The sequence below is a fragment of the Vipera ursinii genome (assembly GCF_947247035.1).
Source record: "Vipera ursinii genome assembly, chromosome: 10".
NCBI classification, from domain to species: Eukaryota; Metazoa; Chordata; class Lepidosauria; order Squamata; family Viperidae; genus Vipera; species Vipera ursinii.
The window spans coordinates 18,710,048-18,719,749 of record NC_139520.1 but is presented as its reverse complement, the minus strand read 5'-3'; the positions used below and the strand labels follow the sequence as shown (position 1 = coordinate 18,719,749).

Genomic DNA, 9,702 nt, shown 5'->3' with positions numbered 1-9,702 from the left:
GTGTGAAGGCAGAAGCCGGAAGTGAAAAGCAAATATTTCAGCGGAATCTTCTCCAATGAGCAAAAACATCTTCCTTCCTTCCTTCCTTCCTTCCTTCCTTCCTTCCTTCCTTCCTTCCTTCCTTCCTTCCTTCCTCCCTCCCTCCCTCCCTCCCTTCCATCTCCCTCCCTCCCTCCTTCCTTCCTTTTTCTCTCCTATCTCCTTCCTTCCTTCCTCCCTCCCTCCCTTCCTCCCTCCCTCCCTCCCTTCCTCCCTCCCTCCCTTCCATCTCCCTCCCTCCTTCCTTCCTTCCTTTTTCTCTCCTATCTCCTATCTCCTTCCTTCCTTCCTTCCTTCCTTCCTTCCTTCCTTCCTCCCTCCCTCCCTCCCTCCCTCCCTTCCATCTCCCTCCCTCCCTCCTTCCTTCCTTTTTCTCTCCTATCTCCTTCCTTCCTTCCTCCCTCCCTCCCTTCCTCCCTCCCTCCCTCCCTCCCTTCCTCCCTCCCTCCCTTCCATCTCCCTCCCTCCTTCCTTCCTTCCTTTTTCTCTCCTATCTCCTTCCTTCCTTCCTTCCTTCCTTCCTTCCTTCCTTCCTTCCTTCCTTCCTTCCTTCCTTCCTTCCTTCCTTCCTTCCTTCCTTCCTCTCACCCACAATAGAGGCTTTCGGTTGACTCAATGAGAAAGCTCTATAAATTTCTCCTTAGCTAAATTTGACTTGCTTTTTGCCTTCTTTCTCATTTTAATTCTTCTTCACAAAATGCCTGGCCTGACCAGAAGATGGCAGCTTAATCAAATTTGTGTTGCCTTCTTTGCCTGCCACTATTCTCCTAAAAGTTTTAAATATTTATATAGTTCCATCAAGCTCTGTTTATTGGGTCCTCATAGTTCTTCAACCTGCAGCATATGGCAGTGTAATATTAGCTAGCACTTTTACTTCTACCACTGCCAGGAAGAGGCTACTTAGGTAATTTAGCATCAGATCTAAATGTTTTATTAATTGTTCCTAAATGCCAGAGGCTGTGTAATTGCTATAAAGTTTTCGAGAATTGTTCTAAGAGTTTAAATTGATAAATGTTTGATAGATACAGAATGATCATGTTCAGATGAGTTGCATTTAACTCTTTTGTTTTTCTGTTCTCAGTTTTACTTCTTTATTATTGTGGGTGAAGAGACAAACCTTTATTTGAAGAAAGACAGTTTGGACTAGTGGTTAAGCACCAAAGTGGAAAACAGGATGACACGAGTTCTAGTCCCACCTTAGCAAGTAAGCCCCCTGGGTGACGTTGAGCCAATCACTAGGAGATGGTGAGTTCTAGTCCTGCTTTTGGGCATGAAAGCTAGCTGGGCGACTTTGGGCCAATTGCAGGGCTGTTGTTGTGGGGAAAATAGGGAGGAGGAAGGAGCGCTAGATATATTGGTTCCCTTGAGTTGTTTATAAAAACATACAAGATGGGATAGAACCCTGAGGGTCTGCTCAGGGTTCCGCCGGTGAGAGATTGCCGGCGGGTGACACCCAGGGATAGGGCCTTCTCAGTGGGAGCGCCTGCCCTCTGGAACCAGCTGCCGGTGGAGCTGAGGTCTGCCCCCGACCTCCGATCATTCCGCCGGGGCCTGAAGACCTGGCTCTTTCAGCTCTTGGGCCCAGACTGAGGAGGAATTTTTAATTTGGGGTTCTTTTTAACTGACTACAGGGTTAATTTAATACTTTTTAATTTGTTCTTAATTTTTGTATTTTGGATTTTTAATTCCCTGTAAACCGCCCTGAGTCCTCAGGGAATAGGGCGGTATATAAATATAACTAAATAAATAAAATAAATAAATAAATAAATAAAGAGTTCACTTGAGCATATTTGAAATGTTAAGAGCGTGTCATGCCGCTCTCGCAAAATGGCTGCCGCACCGTTCAGTTTTCTTTCCCTGTTGATTGTAGGTCATGACAGCATTACAGAACTATCAGAAACGAAATGATTGAAGAAGAAGAAGAAGAAGGGGGAAAAAAAGTCCCATCTCGCAAACGATAGTGAGAAAGTGATGGTTAAAAATTGGATTTACCAGAACGGGCTGTCAGTCTGATCACAATAACAGTTCACAACCTATGATTCAATCAAAGCAGTGTGAGACAAAGATAACACCACCAACCTCTGCCTGCTGACTCCAATGATATTTCTTCAAGTCTCTTAGCTAACAGAAAATCAATCTGTCACTCACGGTGGATAACAAGCCAGTAAGTGCAAAATGGTAACAACCATTATCTATTGGTCCCTATGAATACAAAAATATACCAAAAACAAAAATATGCAATAACAATCTCATCTACTTGGTCACCTTGTCCCAGAAGTAATAACTGGACAAATTCTGCTGGATCTGGACCTTCTTAATGGCCAGTTGGGACACAGAGAAGGATCTCTTTTGGGAGGCTGTAATAATCGTATCAGTTAATCCCAAATACTAAATGGTGGAACAATTGTGTTTGGTGGAAACGAGATTTGGAATGTATGACTAATGATCAAGAATCAAAGATAAACAATGCAGTAATCCTACTTACCTTTAAAAAGTACACGAAGAATAGCAAAGCTCAGCTACCTACTTTGTCAAGCATGAAAGATCATGTGCAATTAAACTGATGTATTGCTAATCAGGCCTAAGCACAGCTATATTCTCAACCAATAGTTAGCACCTGCTTAGAGTTAGATAAAGTTCAATGAAATTCGTGGAGGGTTGGACGGTCTGCTTCTGGCTACATAGGGATTGTAGGCTGATTCCTCTTTTGACGCCACCCCAAGGTTCTGCCACTCCATCTCCTACAACCTGGCACAAATCCTTGGGAAACAACCAGGTGTTCAGTATCTTGTGGAACAGTAACAGGCCTTACTCTGTAGGACTGACATAGACAGGGAAGCTATGCAGCTCACAGTAAATGATTCTAGAAAAATCTCTACATCATGGTTGTCATCAGCCATTCAGTTCCGTCCAACCCTCGGCCACTCTATGGATCAGCACTCTCCATGCCTCAACATCCATATCTCTACATCAACCTTGACCAATTAGACATCCTTCAGATATGTTGGATTAATTCCTAACTTTGAGTACTTTAAAACCCGTAGATTGACATGTTGGAATGCAGTAATGCATCATTTTTTTTGTTTGTTTCCAAGGCCCTGGTAGCTTTGAGTTCCAGTGGTTCTCACTGAAGAAATAAAATATGGGCTGCTATTAGTATCGTCTACTGTGTTGTAAAAATGGCTGTTATTTGTGTGCAGGGTTGCATTATATCTTGGGCTGCAAAAAGAAAAAAAAAAGTAAGCCTTGCACCGAGAAAGTCATAGTTTTGATTTGTGGTCCTAAAAAAACTTATTTCCAATTAGCAGATTGACAGGGGAGGTTAATGCTCTTTATGAATCTTTATGGCCTATTATGGCACCATCACTTTCTCGATTGCCAGCTTCACTCACAAATACGCAGCGCCGAATAATATGCTCAGGTACAAGCTTGGCATGTTAAGTAATCTGTAATATCCTAACATTTCAGTATCATGTTAGTGGCGAATTAGGCTAATGTGACACTAACAGACAATGACAGGGGGAAAAAAGACTAACACAATCAAACTTCCCTGTAAGCCATGATGGTTTCCAGAGGTGTCCATTTCAATTCACCTGAAGCCCTATTGTCGGAGGCAGTCTATTCATCTGAAACCGAGGCCGTGAACCTTTGCAAAACTACTAGAAAATAAGAGTGTAAGGATCATTTGGGGGAAGGACTAGGTTTTCTGCAAATATATATGATACCAATAGAAAAGAATATTTGTAGCTCAAGGCTGAACTGTGGAGTCCTTGGTGATCTTTGAACTTGGTTGCTTTCTTCTAGATATTTCATTTTCCAGCTAGCACTGAAGATGTTACCTAGCTGGGTCATGAAATGTCTGCAAGAAAACCTCCCCTTTCTCCTTTTTCTCCTCCCCTTCCCCCTCCTCCTGATGAGATGAAGATTATTTTGCAGGTTCCTGGAAAGTTTATAGATAGGCAGAGATGACACTGTAAGAACTGACCAAGTTTAGAGTCTCTGTGAGGATTTGAAACCAATTTTTTTAACGTTAAGATTCAAAGGCCTTTGTTCATTTCTCTCATTTCATCGTCTTGGTTGAGAGATACTGGTTGAGATATGCTGTGTTGCACGCTGGATCTAATCTACTCCCAGAAGAATTAATCTTCTATTTCTATTTAGGTAATATGATGTATACTTTGTACCTGATTGCAATTTAGAGAATTAAACACCCGTGGCAATGGAATTGCTTTACTAAGTTTTAATCAATCAAATATTTTTGGAAAAAAAAGAAGCACACTTAATATTCCTTGGGGATGGAGAGTGAAAGAAAAACAAGGATTCTGAAATTTCATCTCCCTCTTTTAAGCAAATCTTAATGTAGCTTGAATTAATTTGCATGTGTACGTCATACAAGTGTTTGTAAGTTTCTTGTAAGTCTGTCATGCTTAATGTTCCAGACAGCTCAAAGTCTACTTATCTCACCATGTCCAGGATGAATACTTGTTGCTTCCTGGAGTGAAATTGTAATATTTCCAGAAGCTGAAATGCAGCTATATGGTTCTGGAGCTACCAGAATTTCCTTTAAATCAGAAAGATGAAACACACATTGCCTGAAGATCAGCATGTGTGAATAGATTGTCACAGAATGTAATGTCACAGGGAGACCTGCTGTGTTGTTTCAAATTTTACAGCTGGCTAATAGACTGGCTGGTTTTGACAACCACACTTTCTTTAGTTGTTGAATTAAACTATGTTCTGAATTCTATCCAGGACATAGCATACAGTATAAGCGTTGCTTGAGCAGGGTCCGCAGGATTGTCTGGGACGCTACACATCCTCTCCACAACCTGTTTTCCTGGTTACCTTCTGGGAGGAGGGGGCTTTGTGATCCAGATTCAGCTACAGTTTTGTTCCATACAGCATCAGCCTTGTGAACTTTCAAGCTTCCTATATTTCTACATCTACATCATCATTTCTCTCTATCTCTCATGTGTCTATGTGTGTTATGTATGTGTATGGGTAGATAAATACTTTCTTTTGAGAGCAAGCAACAGAACCTCATTTTTAATGTGGGCCAGTGTGGTCACAGTAAAAAATGACAATAAAGGTTATCTTATCTCTTTGGCTGATGGGATCTGCAGCATGTCTGACCTGATTGAAGAAAGTGGAACTATGCCGTTGAGTTCCTAGGAGCAATAACTGCATGTCCCCTTCAAAGAAAAGATTAGATATTATGGGAAACCAGAACGACTGACTGATACCCAGAAATATTCCAGTTGTAACCTTTGGAATGAATTTCCGCTTAGGTTTCTCAAAAACCATGGATCAATGTGGTATCAGGCATCTGTTCAACCTCTTAACTTCCTCAACAGCACCCTGAAACATGCTCCAAAACTGGGGTGAACATTTCAGCCTGATCTGAGTAGCTTTGAGGACCACCAAAAGAATGGTGGTGGACCACACTTTTTGTGCTCTTGACATACAAATAGGAAAGCTCAAATAATTCTTGTAGGGTGCTCCATCACTGGAGATTTTCAAGAAAAGATTAGACAGCCATTTGCCTCGATATAGAAGGGCTTCTGTGTTGGATAAGGGGCTGGACTAGAAAACCTCCAAGGTCCCTTCAGCCCTAGGACTTTATGATTTCCATCCTGAAACCTTTGTTGCTGTTCTCATGCAGTTTGGCTGTGGCCGTTTTTGTGTTTAGAAGAAAGAGGGTGGAGTTTCATTCTCCGAGCTTGTGGGTTGGTTTCCAAACGTTTCATTACCTGGGTAGGTAACATCTTCAGTGCAACACTGTCGGTGTTCTTCAGCTTATAAGGGCTTCCTGTGGTCAGTAGGTCTTGTGATGTTGAGGTCACATCAGGTCAGAGTCTTGTGATGGGTCTTGTGATGGGTCAGGTGTGGGTTGGGTCAAGTGAGGGTCTTGTGATGGGTCTTGTGATGGTGAGGTCACATCAGGTCAGAGTCTTGTAATGGGTTCTGTGATAGGTCAGGTGTGAGTTGGGTCAAGTGAGGGTCTTGTGATGGGACCTGTGATGGGTCAGGTGTGGGTTGGGTCAAGTGAGGGTCTTGTGATGGGTCCTGTGATGGGTCAGGTGTGGGTTGGGTCAAGTGAGGGTATTGTGATGGGTCCTGTGATGGGTCAGGTATGGGTTGGGTCAAGTGAGGGTCTTGTGATGGGTCCTGTGATGGGTCAGGTGTGGGTTGGGTCAAGTGAGGGTCTTGTGATGGTGAGGTCACATCAGGTCAGAGTCTTCTGATGGGTCCTGTGATGGGTCAGGTGTGGGTCACAAGTGAGGGTCTTGCGATGGGTCTTGTGATGGGTCACAAGTGAGGGTCTTGCAATGGGTCTTGTGATAGGGAGGTCATATCAGGTGAGGGTTATTGGGAGGTGAACTGCTGGGGTGGGGGGCTTGCGTGTGTTGGTTGAGGGTCGGTACCGTCACTGGTTGGCTGTGCAGTTGATTTGAATTCTGATGGGTTGGTAGGCTGTTGTAGGCCGATGTGTCTGTTGATGGAATTGCCTCTATTTTTTAGAGGAAAGTTAGGGAAACTGAGGCAGCAATGATGGTGGAAAGGTATTAGCAAGGAATTGTCCCTCTCCTGCCATTTCAGAAAAAAAAACCCCAAACAAAAGATTCTTGTCTGCTCCCGGATTGTTGTGCCTGTATACTCCGTGCTCGATCTCATCGTCAGCACCAGCATGAATATTAAACGCATAAATTGCGTTTATTAATTATAGCATTCTTGAAAGGATGGTGAAGAAAAAAAAATCAATAGACATAACTTGTACTACTGCATCATTCCGCAGCTATAATCATTTTCATCAGAGCCCTTCAGGAATTACAGTAACCCATGATTCATTCATAATTCACGGTGTCCATTATTTCCTTTCCACATTTAGTATGTGGCAAAATTTATAGCTTCATTTACATTGTGCTCTATGAATAATAGAAGGACTATACCGAAGAACCAGGAAGGCGAATTGGGTTCTGCAGATGGATTCTGAAGGATGGGAGAATCGCCTATTTTAATGCTTGTATCCACACAAGCTGCAGCTGCAAAAAAGAAAGGAGGATTATTTCAAATAATCTGAATTAAATGCAGCATCGTTCTTGAAACTTTAAGGTAGAAGAAAGAAGGAATAAACTTAGAGAATAGAAGCAGGGTTCAGAGTACAGCTCTGGACATTTAAGTCCATCCACCCCTTCTCCAGAAATGTTGTTCTGTTCCAACAAATTACAAAGGCGGTATATTTTAAAAATGTCCTTCCGCAGATGCTCTCAGAGAGATGTTGATGGACTTCCTTGCAAGTTTCCACATAATAGGTTCCATGTAGGCTTCCCCCCCCAATCCCTGTAGCTAAATATGTATGTTCACTTTTTTCAGAAAGTGGTGGCCATTTCTGCATCCTTGAGGGAGATGGGAGATGGTCTAGGGATATACTGTAAATAAATAAATGAAATAAAATTTATTGCATCTTCCTTGCATTATGGTGACACAGCAGTTCCCAACAATGATTCTCTGTGTTCATTTGGTCTGGATTTGTTCTCAACAGGAAAGGAAGGGAGGGAGGGAGGGAGGGAGGGAGGGAGGGAGGAAGGAAGGAAGGAAGGAAGGAAGGAAGGAAGGAAGGAAGGAAGGAGAGAAGAAGGAAGGAAGGAAGGAGGGGAAGGAGAGAGGGGGAGGGAAGGAGGGGGAGGGAGGGAGGAAGGAAGGAAGGAAGGAAGGAAAAAGGGAAAGGAGGGAGGGGGGAGAGGGAGGAAGGAAAGAAGGAAAGATCATTACCTCTTGTTCTGCATGTGAATCTTCCAAAGCTAAACATCCAGCTTTTACAGAAGTGTATTGACATGAAAAAAACACACACACTTTCTTAAGAATGTCACATAATGTTTAAAAAGGAATCTCGTCTCTCTGTGTGTGGTGCGCGCGGCCATGTTCATCCTTTTCTTTGTTCCATTGCCATAGACCTCCTATACCTGCTTTCTAATAAATCAAGATCTAAAGCTTGTTAGATGCCTCTATGAGCCTTTACTTTGATACATCTATACATAAAGATAAAAATAAAGATATTGAGAGCATCCTGAAAGAAAGTTCGGCGAGCCACAGTAAGTTTCTATCATTTTTCAAACTTCATTGTAGGATGGACACGCCACCAACTGTTCTTTCCAATTTCGTGTCGCTGACATCAAACTGATCTAATCAAGATGAGCCAATCCTTTTTTCTTCCAGGTTTGTTCAACTCTGATCCACATGTTCTTTAAAGTAGGACACCTGAGAACTTTGAATCGCCTTCATCTGCCCTTCTAGGCGATACCATTTATTCTTGCATTCTAAGTTAGCCCTAAGGAGACTTAGTTTTTTGTTTATTCCATTTAATTATAAATGTGTACAATATTCCAGCGAACCAGACGTATATAGCCAAGGAATGAAAAGTAGATCGTGTCTTGAAAAACAGGGTAACAAGCATGAATGATGAAGACCATGTTGGTGGTCCCAAAGGTGCTTTTTTTCTTCTTCTTCAAAAGTCAACTGGATTTCATTTTGAAGACATTTCGTTTCTCATCCAAGAAGCTTCTTCAGTTCTGAAGTCCTGAAGCTTCTTGGATGAAAAGCAAAACGACTTCAAGGAAAATCGAAGTCCAGTTGCATTTTGAAAAAAAACAACACAAACCACCGTTGGGACAACCATGAGCTGGATGACTCAGAATCTCCACAGACAGGGTACGGTAGCTGGATGAAGCAGAATTAGATTTAGAGTTGGCAACGTGTTTGCACATTAGAGATTTTAGGAGAGCTTTCCACCGTGGCTGTCAACTTCCAAAGAGGAACTGCTGTATATAGAGATCGTTCCTTGCTGTATTCCTTTGCTGTACATTCCAAGGGAGGGAGAAAGCAATACTTAAAGTTGAGTTCAGCAGTGAGCTTGGCAGACAATCAAAGCATTAGCCAAGCACACTGATGCTTTTTGCTTGCTTCTGTCCTCCTCCTCAGCAGTTCCAGGTTGTGACAGCTAGGCCAGAAGCTATGACAAAGTTGCTTTGACCGGCCCTTATATTTGCATTCCTTCTTTCTGTTGACATGGGGCTTGTTCATAAGCCTAATAAGATCCAGAAGGTCTTGAGGAAGCTCAGGCATCCTGGATTCCTGAAGAACCTTGAGTTCCTTGGGAATCAAACCCATTGAACTCACCTGACCCACAGTTTAGTTTGGCCTACTGATGACAGTAGGAGAATCCTGAGAGAGGTTTTCCACCCACCGAAGTGCAGAAATGGGATCTATGTCAGATTCCTCTCTTACTGTGTCTCCACTAGTGATGGTTGATAGTTACCTAAAACATATTGCTGTCCTCTTCGTTCATCCCCCTTGCAGATTATGATGGGGTTAAGAAATTAAATAGTGTAAAACCTAGAGGAAGGGACGCGGTGGCTCAGTGGGTTAGGATGCTGAGCTTGTCGATCAGAAGGTCGGCAGTTTGGCGGGTCGAATCCCGAGTGCCGCGTAGCAGAGTGAGTGCCTGTTACTCGTTCCAGCTTCTGCCAACCTAGCAGTCCGAAAGCACGTAAAAATGCAAGTAGAAAAATAGGGACCACTCCGGTGGGAAGGTAATAGCGTTCCGTGCGCCTTTGGCGTCTAGTCATGCCGGCCACATGACCACGGAGACGTCCTTGGACAAGC

At 43.0% G+C, this 9,702-nt stretch overlaps 1 long non-coding RNA gene across 1 annotated transcript in view; it reads left to right on the top strand.

Annotated features, from left to right (window-relative positions):
* LOC310645297 overlaps window positions 1-3,189 on the top strand; it is a 13,881-nt gene extending 10,692 nt beyond the window's left edge. Inside the window, exons 3-4 of the long non-coding RNA XR_014493467.1 lie at window positions 1,121-1,284; window positions 1,910-3,189. This is a non-coding gene — a long non-coding RNA (uncharacterized lncRNA). The remainder of the gene's footprint in view (window positions 1-1,120; window positions 1,285-1,909) is intronic.
* The last annotated feature ends 6,513 nt before the right edge of the window (window positions 3,190-9,702 follow it).